The sequence below is a fragment of the Myotis nattereri genome (genome assembly GCF_964212035.1).
Source record: "Myotis nattereri genome assembly, chromosome: 18".
NCBI lineage: Eukaryota > Metazoa > Chordata > Mammalia > Chiroptera > Vespertilionidae > Myotis > Myotis nattereri.
This window is the reverse complement of record NC_138093.1, coordinates 7,281,158-7,294,612: the sequence shown is the minus strand read 5'-3', so window position 1 is coordinate 7,294,612 and position 13,455 is coordinate 7,281,158. Positions and strand designations below refer to the sequence as shown.

The 13,455-nt window shown below is 40.4% G+C and overlaps 1 protein-coding gene across 2 annotated transcripts in view; it reads left to right on the top strand.

The window, feature by feature from the left end:
- ST7L (suppression of tumorigenicity 7 like) overlaps positions 1-13,455 on the top strand; it is a 144,646-nt gene that overhangs the window by 57,741 nt on the left and 73,450 nt on the right. The window lies entirely within an intron of this gene.

Here is a 13,455-nt window from a genome sequence, read left to right as displayed (position 1 = left end):
TATACTTCTGGTACCTTATAAGTATATATGTGGACCACAGAAAGTGGAAAAAATGTTTCAACTTCTAGCCATGGCAAATGTCTCATAGAATAAAACCTATTGGTAAGTTTTCAAACTGCCTTTGTTAGGATTTTCAATTAAGTCAGATATAGTAGAAATGAGTGAAGACTTTTCTGTGAAACATACTGCTTTTCTGTTTAGTAAGGCAAAGCAAGTTAAGTAAATTTCCTTAGTTGTCACCATTGTCTCTTCCTCTTCTAATATCTTTTTATATTAGCGTACATGCTAGAGTAAATTCAGTTTGAATTTGTTAAAATGTATTTGTTAACAAAGATTACTTTTTTTTCAAAGCAAGACACTAGGGAACAATGATTTTTAAAAATCCACATTGCACATCAGATTTTGATAAATGGAAGGGAACCAATGGCATGGTTCGTGATTTTAGCTCCCTTTCTCCTTTTGTATGGTAGAATAAAATAATATGGAATAAGGTCTCATTTTCTGTGAGTTAGGACATTTTTTTCTGATTTATTTTTCCTGGCTGAGATAAAACTTGACATTAGACATACAGCAATGAAAAAATTGCATAAATCCCTGGAGATGTGGAATGTGCTGATATTAGAGCTGATATTCTCCAAGGCCAGAATTCCTGAAAAAGGAAAAATTGCTTTTAAGTGGTAGGTCACTTTCTCACCTGCTTTGAAGCCTGCTGGGTTAAATATGAGAGTTCAAAGTAAGGGTAGCCAGCAAACAAGTGGACTGGAATCTGATTCTGCTTATCTGAAAGGAGCTTCTTTGTGCAAGAGCAGCACTGTCCTCTCCTTAGAGAACCAATCTTCACCTACTTTGGCTCCTTTCATTTCTCTATTGCATCCAAGCTTTCTTCTCAGTAAGCCTTGGGAGGGCGTTATCACAGCAGTGAAAAGATAGTGTTGGTCTTTGGGGATTTCAGTAACAGTGATGAATTCAGGCTTGTGGCATGTGACTTTGGTGCTCTTAATTCAGAAGTGTGTTTGCATATAAAAATCCCTGGTTTAGTTTTAACTAAATAGGGCAGCCTTTGCAATGTTGGCAAAAACAAAACAAAACATAAACGGTGTTATGAGTAAAGACAGGAATCAAGAAAATTCCCAAATAAATTATTTGTTTCTGCTAAGGGAAAACATTGTTGAAATTTGTTTCACTGAACACTGTGCTGGGGTGGGAATGGACCCTGTCTTCACATATTTCTACTAATCTTTATGTAGGAAAATGTGGTTGGACATGCCAGTGATGAATTTCTGAGCAACTCATAATTGGCTGGCTCCACTGTAACTCGGGCCTAACAATCTACTTGATTAATTTTTTAAGGACTACATTAGCCAAGTTGCATGATTTCCAAAGATATAGAAGGTCAGATGTTACACTAACGAAAGACCTCTCTACAGAATGTCTCACTGGGATTTCTTCAGCCCCTGCCCCAAAATAATTAACATTTTTCTCCCAAAATTACATTTTAAAAGATAATAAGCAGTTATAAATGCCAAAATATCTTTTACTGCATAGTGATCAAAATGTTTGAGGTTTGTTCACTATTTTTATCATTTTTCCAGGACAAAGATTGTCCTCATAACTAGGGAAGTTGATAGAAAATTATAACTATATGTTGATACATGCTAGTAGAAAAAAAATACTATTTTTAAAGGTGCTTAATTTTCCATTGTCATAAAAAGTGACATGAAATATAAAAAAAATTTTTATATTCTCCATCTGCCTTCATTTATTAATATTAAAAACATGATAGTTGTACTTTTCTTTATTAAATACATAGGGCCACATGCAGAAATTAAACTGACAATAAGTGAAGAGAAGTTTCTTCACTTTGTTTGAAAATTGATTATTTTTCAAAGCTATGAAATTTTTTTAAGTCATAAGAACTGATATAGTTTTTTAAATATCTTTGTTACCAAGCTTATAGTCCTGTAAAATATTGTTCTATAGCCATGCTGTTTCCACAGCAATATATCTGAGGCATTTCCCAAAGACTATCCTGATAATAAAGTGAATCTACTGTGTGACAGGTCAGAATCTTAATTTTTGTTCTATTGTTAGTGCCACTGAAGTCTTTATTTGGGCAGTCTGGTATATTCCACTTTTGATTTTATTTATTAACTGACGTATCTGTAGCAAGAGAAAAAATGTTCTCTATTTTCTCGAAGGGTATTATTTCTCATGCTTCCTCTCATTGTTATTCAAAAAGAACCAGAGTGAGAAATTAGTGAAATCACTCATGTTCTTCTTCATCCAAATTTTCTAAATATGAACTCTTCTTTTCAAAGGAAAAAAAAAAAGAATAAAAGATAGGACAATGAACTTTTCAATGCAAGTCTATATCCCTTCCCCAGGATTTAATTCAGGTTTGAAGTTTATGGAAAGCACCCTCTTACCTTGTAAACATGTGTCTGTTAAGTATGATGTTCACAAAAGCTCTCCCTGAATTTATTTGGCAGTATATTTAATTATCTTTTCCCCTGGAAGTAAAAATCTCAGTGCCAAAGTGTAGGACATCCTGTAGTAACTGCTACTAATATATTTATTGCTTAATCATTAGCATGTGGGCAAATGGACTGCATAGCCATTTTTAGAAGAGCTGTGCTTAGATTCTGATATAAATCACTCATTCCAAGTCCATGACACTAGTGATATTAAAATCACATTAGGAAACCTACTGATTTTTGTTTTAGAAAACATCTTTGTTTTTTGGAGACTCGGCATAGTTCTTTAAATGGAGAAAATAATGGGATACAGAAAAAAATAACCTTGAAGGACAGTTTTTAACTTTTTCCTTGAATGGAATTTAGCTCCTTCCCCAACCAATCAAATTTCTAATACTCGAAAGAACTACATTAGTATGACTACTTACTGTATTTCAATTCCAAACCAAGAATAATTTGGACTTCAGTTAGCTATTATCTTTTTCTTAAAGAAGTGTATTTATATTCTCATTTATTCTTACCTGAGCCATCCTGGACACATTGTGATCTTCCAATGTTATAGGGAAGTCTAAGTCATTAAAGTTAAGCGATTTGCTTGAAATCACACAATAGATAGCCCTTTAGTCATGGTATATATGCTTTGTTTCAATAATATGTCACTTCACAACTTAACAAGTAAAAAAGAATAACTTTTAAACCAAATACAGTAATAGGGATACAGAATGGTGGAGTGGGGATAGCAAAATGGTTTTGATAGAGAGGTAAGTCTTCCTATTGGAGATTAATGTGGAGAAGAGTTTTAAATGAAGAGGCTTAACTGGGTTGTCAGAAAGTAGAAAGGCACTCAGGGGTGCAAAAATGCTCACTGCAAAGGCAGAGACATAAGTAGACAAATAAGCTGCCTACAGAACTCTTCATAGTATAAGCTCATTTGATGAACTCGGATACTTTAAAGAATGCACATTTGCTTTTATGTCTTTCAAACTGATTCCTTCTCATTTCATTCTTGTTCTTGCTAGCAAGCCACTTAAAGAACTGCTTGGTCATTTATGTCACATACACCGAGAATGCCACCCTCCTATCAAAAATGTACAGTAATGCTAAAGCAGCAATAGGCATCAGTTTGTAATGATTCAGAGAGAATTTGATTAACTCTCTGAAATGGTCAAAAAAGTTTTAATATAAAGTAGAAATATATATCACTCTTCTTTCAAAATCAAAGGGTTAGTTTGGGAAGGATCATGGGGGATGTTAACTGAGCAGAATAAACCTTTTGGTTTAAAATATCATAACTTGGGCTTTTTTTGCTAAATTGGGAATTTTCAGTAGCTAGTTATACCAATAGGTATAACTTAGGTGTGTTCCTTAATGCTGAGAAGGCCTAAATAAAAGATTGGGTGTTAATGGCATTCTATCTGAATTTGAGGGGAAATTAAATTACCTCTCTTAGTTCTGTAATAACATTAAGATTTCCTCAGGTCCATCTTGACAGCCAACTTCAAGAAAATAAATTATTTGGGCTTCAGACGATGCTCAACAAAATTAAGAGAACTGATAGTCAGGGAAATTCAGACACATAACCACCCTCTGACCTCATCCTATAATTTCAAGCATTCTGGAAACAAAATGTATATGTACTGTTCAAAGTGTAGCAAAGGTCTGTGTTCCCATTGAGCACTCTTGCACATTACCATATGATACACAGAGAAGGAGGCGTTTGGGGAAGAATTTAGGAAGGGAGCATATTCTCACACTCTTTATTAGTGACACTCCAGCTATTGTTTTCATCTACTCATTATGCTGGAGTCCCAATTTATTTCTGAAGCCAGAGTTCAAGCTTTTACTCCCAGGTAGCAGCAGCTTTACAATTAAATTTTAATCTCTCCGTTTTGGTAAGCTCCTAGCTAGAGAATAGCTGCAGCTATTCTTGGCAGGCAAATACACTGCTGTTTTCCCTGCAGTCACAGTGAGATAGAAGAATGTTCTCTGGCTGGGGTGTGGATGAAGGCACTTTACTAATCTCACACATAATTCCTCCTGCGTTGCTGGGGTACTCAGAATTGAAACTTTGCCCTCTGATAAAATTCAGCTGGATTTTTTATTTACTTGACTCTGATCCTTTTGGGATTTAGCTCTTATGGGAAGTCCAGGGACTCTAATTCAACTAAGCCATAACTTTGTAGACTTCTCTTATTAATTTGCTCTTTGTGTACTTTAGCTATTGTAATACCTCCTTTAAAAAAAAACACAAAAACTGCATTAGAACATGCAGTTCATCCTGGATACCCTGAAAAAATTCTTCTTTCAGTATTGGCTTATTGAATGGAGGACTCCAATAGAGCTTATTTTAATTTGTTTTTAAAATTTAGTTTTTCAAGAGCCTCAGCATTGAAAAATATGTTAACTGTTGTTTTAGAACATCCTGTAATATGGTGACGATTATTCTGACATTTGAATTCATTATATTTATATGTTAATACTAATGAATTTGTTTGTTCATTTATTCATTCAATGAACAGATCATTATTGGGCACCTTTGCGAAATACATCATACAATCCTAGTTCACAAGTAACTCATAGTCTAGTGGTAGGCGGTCTGAGGTAGGCAGGAGATGTATCAGTATAAGACAGAGGCTGCTGCCACAACAATAGATTAGTTCATCTTTGCATATTTATTCATTTGAGTAGAAGTGACCAATGACTTATTTTCACGTGCCTCACACAAGATTTAGTGACCCAAAAAGTCAATTTAGACTCATGAAGACTTTTCCTTTTAAAAGAATTTATTTGGTTAGAATTCCTTTCAGTCAAATAAGAGGAGATAGAAAGAGGTCTCTTTATTTTTATATATTTTTAAGAGGACTTTCATCTTTACAATGTTTTTTGTAAACTGTGGTATTCATTATATTTATCTAAATTTTAGAATTTATCAAAAATTAAACACTCCACAATTCAAAATTTAAATAAGAAAGGTCTTGCCTCAGATTCACACAGTAGCTGCCATAAGGCAAAAACCTTCATACTCATCCATCTTCAACTTTCTCTTTTATATCTTCTCTTTGTTAATAATGACAGGTTAATGAGGGCCAAGGGCCATCCTGGTTTAGAAAATGAAGCAGTGTGAAGAGGTTGTGAGCAGGATGGGCTAGCGAAAGTTAAGACTACAATTACATGACCCTGAGGAGAGAGAATGGGAAAGAACCACTCAGAATTTCCCAGAGCCCACTGCTAATGTCAAAGATTCGTCCAGTAGTCACCGGTTCTAAAAATAGGCACAAATCATGTTAATTTTAAGAAATAATGAAAGGCTATTGGATTAAGACACTAAAATAAGGCTCCTGTCCCTCTCTTCCAAGCTGAATTTTGCTGGTCAATTCTGCATCTTGGACATTTCTCCCTTTTCATAGGGGGAATGTCATAAAAGCACATTTATATTTCTGGGTTGTAAGGGGAATCCCACTCTCCCCATTCACCTGTGTCCCATTTACACCAGGCCATGTCTTTTAGTACTAGGTCTAGAGAGGAAGACTTGAGTAACTCTGGGCCCCTGAGTTCCTGTGAAGCTACCACCTACTCCCATAGGTCTCGGTTGGACAGAGATCACGAATATAGTCACTTAACGTTTATCTTTCAGATGGCATTGAGAATAACCATATCTCTTGTTTGGCCCCAAGCTTCTTATTGAATTTTTGAAAAATTGCTTTTGAGCAATAACTTTTCCCTGGTTGCTTACTTAACCAGTCATACAAGTTGAGCCTTCTGTCTCTATGCCTATTTTATAATAGCTGCTCGGGGAGAACAGATGAAAAATAATAAGTCAGTTAGATATTTTATGAGTATTGAAATCCCTTCCATTCAGAAATGTAAATAAAATAACCAGCATGAGCAATCAGCTTATGTCAGATTCCATAGGTTTATGTTACATAGGGAAATTATAGTGCAACCTGAAACATGCTTCTTAATGAATTCAGTCGTGTCACAGTTGAATGTAAACCCTTGAGCTTTTCTATTGTGAAGGGTTTCAGAAATCACCTTTTATAATCTGCCTAGGAAAGGAGGAAAAAAACTAAGATGATACCAACAAATGCTATTGCTGTTAAGTGGCTGCCTCCCTTCCAGCACCAAATTGTGCCAGTTAGTAAAGCAGAAACTTAGGCTATTACTCACCTTTGGCTTATTTAATATTTATAAATATAAAATATACATCTCAATATTCTGCTTCTGAAAGTGGCACCAGGAAAGGGCTGTGAAAGAACAGGTTGCCCTTGTGGTTTTTGTCCTCAGAGGTTAGGGAAGTTCAGTTAGGAAGTGTTGCAGACACCTAATAAATAGCTCTGCTTTATCTTCAACAAATGCAGAAAGCCAGGGACCTAATTGAAAGTCATGAAATTGGAATTTGCCTTGTCTTTGGCTGCTGCTCTAGTGGCCTGTATAGTGCACGAGAACTGTCTCCCTCTGATCGGGGAACTGGTTTTTAGTCCCTGAAGTTCTTTCAGAGCCCTCCTCAGGGTCACTGGCCTCAAGTCAGATGAGTTTGTCAGCCACGAAAGTCCAGTGTGCCCAGGGCATAGGAGACCTGTCATGTTGTAAGGCTGGGAGTAAGGGAAAGAAGCGTGTATTTTCTGTATTAAATTATTCCTTTTTTACATTTCAGTTTCTTAAGAGTTCGGCTTGATTTATGCCAGGTTCTGGGCCTGTAAACCTACATTAATGCATCACAATTCTGGATAGGATATTTGATATCTATTTAGCCCAGAATCTCAAATGCTAGTGGGCTGTAGTTAATGATATTTCACATTTTGTGGGCTTTACAGGGTAGCTCTCCTTTAGTCTCTGTATGTGTAACAAATGGACTCATCTGTGCTTTCCCACAGGTGCCCTGGTGTTTACTGACATAGATCAAGATGCTGTGTGTCTCTGTAGGGGACTGAACCATTGACAGTCTAGGCACATGCAGTCACCTCACATTATTTAAGTCCTGATCTCAGCATTCTAATTTCTCTCTATTCCCCAGTGTATATAATATGTACTTGCTTGAAATTCCTTATATATTGCTTGCACATTCTTCTAAGTTTCAGCATAAACCAGTTCCTTCTATTTAGAATGTGTCTCTGACTGCCCTCAACCTGTCCATACCGTATCTTTTAAAAATCCAACTCAGAAGCCATCTCTTGTAGAAAGCCTTATTAGGATCATTCTCCTGATGCCTGTATTCTGAGACTTCTCAGTCGGTTACTTAAACTGTTTCTTTGTAATTATTGCTTCAATACACTGCCACCTGGCAGCATGATGATTCTGGGACTGATGCTCCTCCTCCATCCCATTTTCGTTGTTTATTATACACAAGCATTTTGAAGTCCTACTGACGACCTTTTCAGGTTCCCCTGAGCTTTAGTCCACTTTCCGTACCCTTTCCCCTTCCCTTTCCCTCATAGCTACATTCCTGGAGAATCAGGCTTGGCCTCCACCTCAGCATGTGTGTGGCAGCCTGCTGGAGAGGTCCCTACAGTTGGGGAGGATTTAACCCTTTGGTTTGACATTCTCTGTCTTCTACTCAGACACCTTCTGGAAGCAGATGTGAAGCCAGGAGTAGGTCTGAGGTGGGAGTGGGGAAATTTCTACTGAAAGACAAGTTAGCTCTTTCCTTCCTTTTTACACACAACCTATGAAGCTGCTGTCGGCAGCAGCTCACCCGACACTCTCCTGCTCTGCCTCTCTTCCAGGAGTCAGGGTTAGTTTAAGAAAAAGCCTCTTGCTAGAAGCCATGACCTCGTACTTTTATCCCCTCCATCTGGTGTGTGGCCTCATGGGGCTGTGCTGCTATGCAGGAGGTGAGCAATGGAATTCTTTAGATGATGACTTCTGAGCCCACATGCGGAGGCAGTGGGGGTGGAAAGCAGGGAGAGCAGTGAGAGCCAAGATCGATGTACCAAAAAGTCAGGTTTGCTCTGGGAGAAATCCTGCCTATAGGTAGACTGTTTTCATGCGGTCTCCCTCTAGCTCCGGGGGGGCCAGGGCAAGAAGCTGTAGCATCCCAGGTCTGTGATTGATGAGCACTGTGTTCCTGCAGCTTTCCCTCCTGCTTCACAGTTGGGGGGCAGGAGTGGAATAGGTAGGGTATGTGAGGGCTTATCCAGGGGTGGGCAAACTTTGACTCGAGGGCCACAATGGGTTCTTAAACTGGACCGGAGGGCTGGAACAAAAGCATGGATGGAGTGTTTGTGTGAACTAATATAAATTCAAAGTAAACATCATTACATAAAAGGGTATGGTCTTTTTTTTTTTTTTTTTTTTTTTAGTTTTATTCATTTCAAACGGGCCGGATCCGGCCCGCAGGCCGTAGTTTGCCCACGGCTGGCTTATGCTGTCTCTAACAAAATGCATTCTGGGGTTGAACAGGAAAGGGTTCCCCTTGTACACATCATCTCTTGGAGCTGTTTTGTGTCATGGTGTTGGACTTAAACAGAAGTCCAGATTTTGAATGAGGGTGGGAGGGAGGGTTTAGCTACAAAAGTTTTTGATCAAGTGAAAATTTGTTGTCTGCCTCATCTTCAGGGGTTTCTCTGCAGGGTAGATATTCCTTGCCTTCGTGTAGATAAATTACCTGTCTCAGCCAAAGGTCCTAGGACAGTGATGGCGAATCTATGACACGTGTGTCAGAGGTGACACGCGAACTCATTTTTTTGGTTGATTTTTCTTTGTTAAATGGCATTTAAATATATAAAATAAATATCAAAAATATAAGTCTTTGTTTTACTATGGTTGCAAATATCAAAAATTTCTCTATGTGACATGGCACCAGAGTTAAGTTAGAGTTTTTTAAAATGCTGACACGCCGAGCTCAAAAGGTTCGCCATCACTGTCCTAGGACCTTTATGAGCGGCATCTAGCCCTGGATAGGATGGCTTTTTAGCACTGTCATTCCCTGTTTTACTTTCCTAGCCCAGCGGTTGACAGCATTTTAAAAAAGAGTGAAGTCTCAAAGGAAATTCTAACACATACTTTAAAAGCCCAAAGCCCGTGGCTTTTCTTTACATTCAGTATCACTTTAAAAGAACGAGATAAAACTAAAACAAAATTTTAAGTGTTAATCTGAAGAAGTAAAAAGGAATAGAAAGAACTAAGAGCCAGAGACGATTAAATGTGGAGCACTTAGTCTAGTGATCATGTGGCAGAAATGGCAAAAGGGGGATTCATTGATGAGGTGAGAGAAGGCCTAGGCTGTTCCTTTTGTCAGTTCTGCTCAGATGTACCCTCCTAGAATATTTTGTACCCATTTGTTCTGGAAGGGCTGGGACTCTGGTGCCTCCAGCCCGAGGCATCCTCAGTCTTTGAGGAGCACACAGGATTTGAAGTCAAAAGCCCTAGGTTTGAGTTCTGGCTGAGCCACTCAGTATCCACGTGACCTTGGAGAAATCACTGAGTCTCTCTAAATGGGACCTGCACAGTGAATGTAACTTCTACCTCACAAGGTTGGTGTGAGAATTCTGTATGTACTAAAGCATTTTGTATATAAAAATGTTTTTTATGAGTATCACATTTTAAAATATTTTTTTTATTGATTACCTTAGAGAGAGGAAAGGAGAGGGAGAGAGAGAAAAACATCTGTGTGAGCACGAAACAGCCATCGGTTGCCTCCTGCATGCCTCCCACCAGGGATTGAGCCCGCAGCCTGGATATGTGCCTTGACTGGGAATCAAAGCAGCAACCTTTCGGTATACCAGACGATACCCAAAGAACTGAACCACACTGGCCAGGGCGAGTACCACATTTATTCTTGGGGAAGCCTTACCTTGAAAAAGATGTCAAATAGAACAGCTGTGGATTAAACTGTATTCTTTTTTTCTTCACTCAGCTTAGCCTTTCTGTTCAGTCAGGCCTGCTTATAGGGGCTGATGGTATTGAAATAAAGTCACCAGATTTCAGTTCCTTTTGGTCAAAGAAAGGGAACTGTGTGGCCTGCTGCCCCATAGACTCAGGCAGAATGGAAGTGAGCAAAGGCAAATTTGAAGCCAAGATAGTTCAGTTAGGGGGCCAAGGGGATAATGCTTACCTTGCTTTCTCAAATCCAGGATGACTAAAACATCTTAAGTAAATGAGGAATAGCCACAAAGATGCTTACAGATCCTCTAAGTCATGAAAGGGAAGTGGGAAAATGTGCTTATAAACGCTCCCTCTTTTCTATCCCTTTGGAGGCAGGGACAGGATATTACTGAGACCCCACTGGCTATTGCCTGAAACCTGACAACCACCCAAAGAGAATCATATCTTCTGGGAAAACTCCGTTCAGTGCAGTAACTGTGACACATTTGCCTAGTAGAGCCACTGCTTGCTCCTCTCCAATACCTCTCTTGGGAGATCATCTCTGGATCCCAAAGCTCTCCTGCTTCTAACCTAACAAGAGTTAAGAACAATAGGGCATGAGCAGTCAGACTGCCTCACCATACACAGCACACAGAGCATGAACTGTACTATTTCCAGCATGAACCAGCCCTGAGACGTCTCAGACCCCTCGCTTGGGTGCTAATTGTCCATTGTCCATCCCTTTCTGCCTCCTTCTCCTCCCATCCCCAGGTGACAACTGGTCCCCAAACTAAACAGCTGCCTGCATGTTGATAATGTAACTTTTTAATATTCTTTGGTTATAGCTGAACCTCTGCTGTTGGTATGAGTTTTGGAGAATTTGATTGAAATCTAGTTGCTTTTTTATTTTTTGCTTCTGGGAAAGGGGAGGATGACTAGAATGAGAGAAGCTATGTGTATGTTCATATCTGTATATGTATGCCCGTATATGTGCACCTCATATGTATGTGTATCCTCCTGGTCGTGTGCAGACTGGGAGGGCAAAGCGTGAAAAGGAAGCATCTCTTGTTTTCCAACATTGCTTCAAAGATGCCCAGCCCCCGTAATAGCAGGCAACCCCTAAGTGGAGGGTGGGGGCAGAGGCCTCCGCCAAGGCCATCAATAACCAGGTGTGAGCTGGGGTCTCTGTGTAATGTGAAGCTCTCCCGTATTTCATCTCTGCACCCAGGGGGCGGCTCTGCAGGATTGCTTACGGAGAGCTCTGTGTCTGGCACCTCTCTCCACAAGGCCCAGGCGCCCAGGGTCCCACCGACCTGCCCAGGAATGCATCACATTGTTCTCTGGTGCTGTAATTGGGTTGCGGGAGCCTCTCAGGGATGAGAAACTTACTCTCCCCGGTGTCCTCACTTGGGCTTCTCCCTATGACCACTGAGGGCATTTAAATAAAACCTCAGAAAATCAGAGGGGGGAAAAATCCTAATAATCTCTCTTGTATTAAGCCGATGTCCGGGAGTGGGCCTGAGAATTTGGCAGGGACTTAGCGGTTGGTGTTCTTGCTGAGGGAGGTGAGAGAAAGGCGAAGAAATTACTCTCTGCTACAGGGAGGAAGAGAAATGAGGCAGTGAGCGGTCATGAGTCAGACCTACAGGACTGTTCACAAACAGACCCTCACGGCCAGGCAGGACTTCATTCTTTTAAATAGTCTAACGTCTCTGATTGAATTTTTTCAGCATCTCTGAGGAAGAGTATGGATTAGAGCTGTCATTCAAGGTTGGCAATAATACAGGTTGGCTCTTATCTCCAAGGCACGGTGAAGGCTGGCATCCTTACTGTTCCATAGAGAAACTGGCTACAGGCGTGCAGCGGGGGCACTGCAGTCACATGCCTTCCCTGAAAGATTCTAAGCTCCTTAAAGGATAGAGATAACCTCTTTTAAGTTAGCTTTGTGTCCAAATAGCACTTTCTGCCTGCCTTTTACCTATTAAAAGTGAAAAGAAATGAGGACCAATAGGAAAGAGTGGAGAGGGGCTGTGAGACTGCTGGTCTGAGGGACAGACCGCTGTTGGATAGGAGGGCTGCAAGAGGGGAGATTGGAGGCAGCGAGGGAGTCAGTAGTGGCAGAATGACATGGATCCCTGACTACACCAAATAAAGTTCTCATTTTGCTGCTTGTTCCAAATGAATTAGTTTCTGTTTGTGTAGCACAGAATAGACGCCAGTTGTCTAAAGCCAATCGGAATGCACAGGCAAGCTAAGGAATAAGAGGCATAATTAATGGCTTGGCCATCATTCCTTCTCGGAGCCACGTAACCTCTGTGGTGGGGCTCACGTGGACCTCTTCTCTCTCCCTACCCGCCTCACTTTTCAAACCTCTCACTCTCTGGACAGCTCACTCTTCGCCTAACCATTATAAGAAAATGCAGAATGTGGGTCTTTATGAATCAGAATTTGGATGCCAGAGAAAAGCATAGAGCAGTGTTAGATGTCAGAAGAGGCCCATTCCCTCCCTGGGCTAAGAACGGAAAACAGATAGATAATAGAGACAAGTTGATTTAACTCAGGTTGATGTCCCATGGAAGGCCCATGCTATCACTTACGTGGTCACCTGGATATTCTGTGAGAGCAGGTGTTAACTGGGCCCGGAGGCTCTTCCCAGCAGCCCAGCATACAAGACAGCACCCTTTTAGAAATTCATTCAACTCTATTATTGAGTTCAGACTGGCTGTAACCCTCTTACCTTCTCACTACACTGAGGCTTTCCTCCTCTTAATCCCAGCTCAAGATGTCAGAAGCTCTTCTCTTCCCTCCCGTGCCCCCTCCCTCATCCCACCATTGGCTCATCAGTTATCCAGTTGCCTCCACTCTTCAAGGAAGACATTCCCCTGGCCTGACTCACTCAGTCCCATTTCTCCACAGGCATCCCCTCACCGCAGACCACAAGGGCCCTGACTAGCTCATGTTTTGTGTTAATGGATGTGAAATCGGAGCAAACCCCCTTGCCAAAAGAAAAACCACCCCAAACTCTCCCACACAGGTCTCCACAGGTTACACAAATATTAGTCCTATCATCCAAATAAATCTGCCCCCTATCCCAGAGCTATGGCTCCTTCTGCTGCCTGTGCAGAGTGAAGCTGTTCCACAAACATGTGAGGACCCCAAGGGATGTTGGAGAGGAACT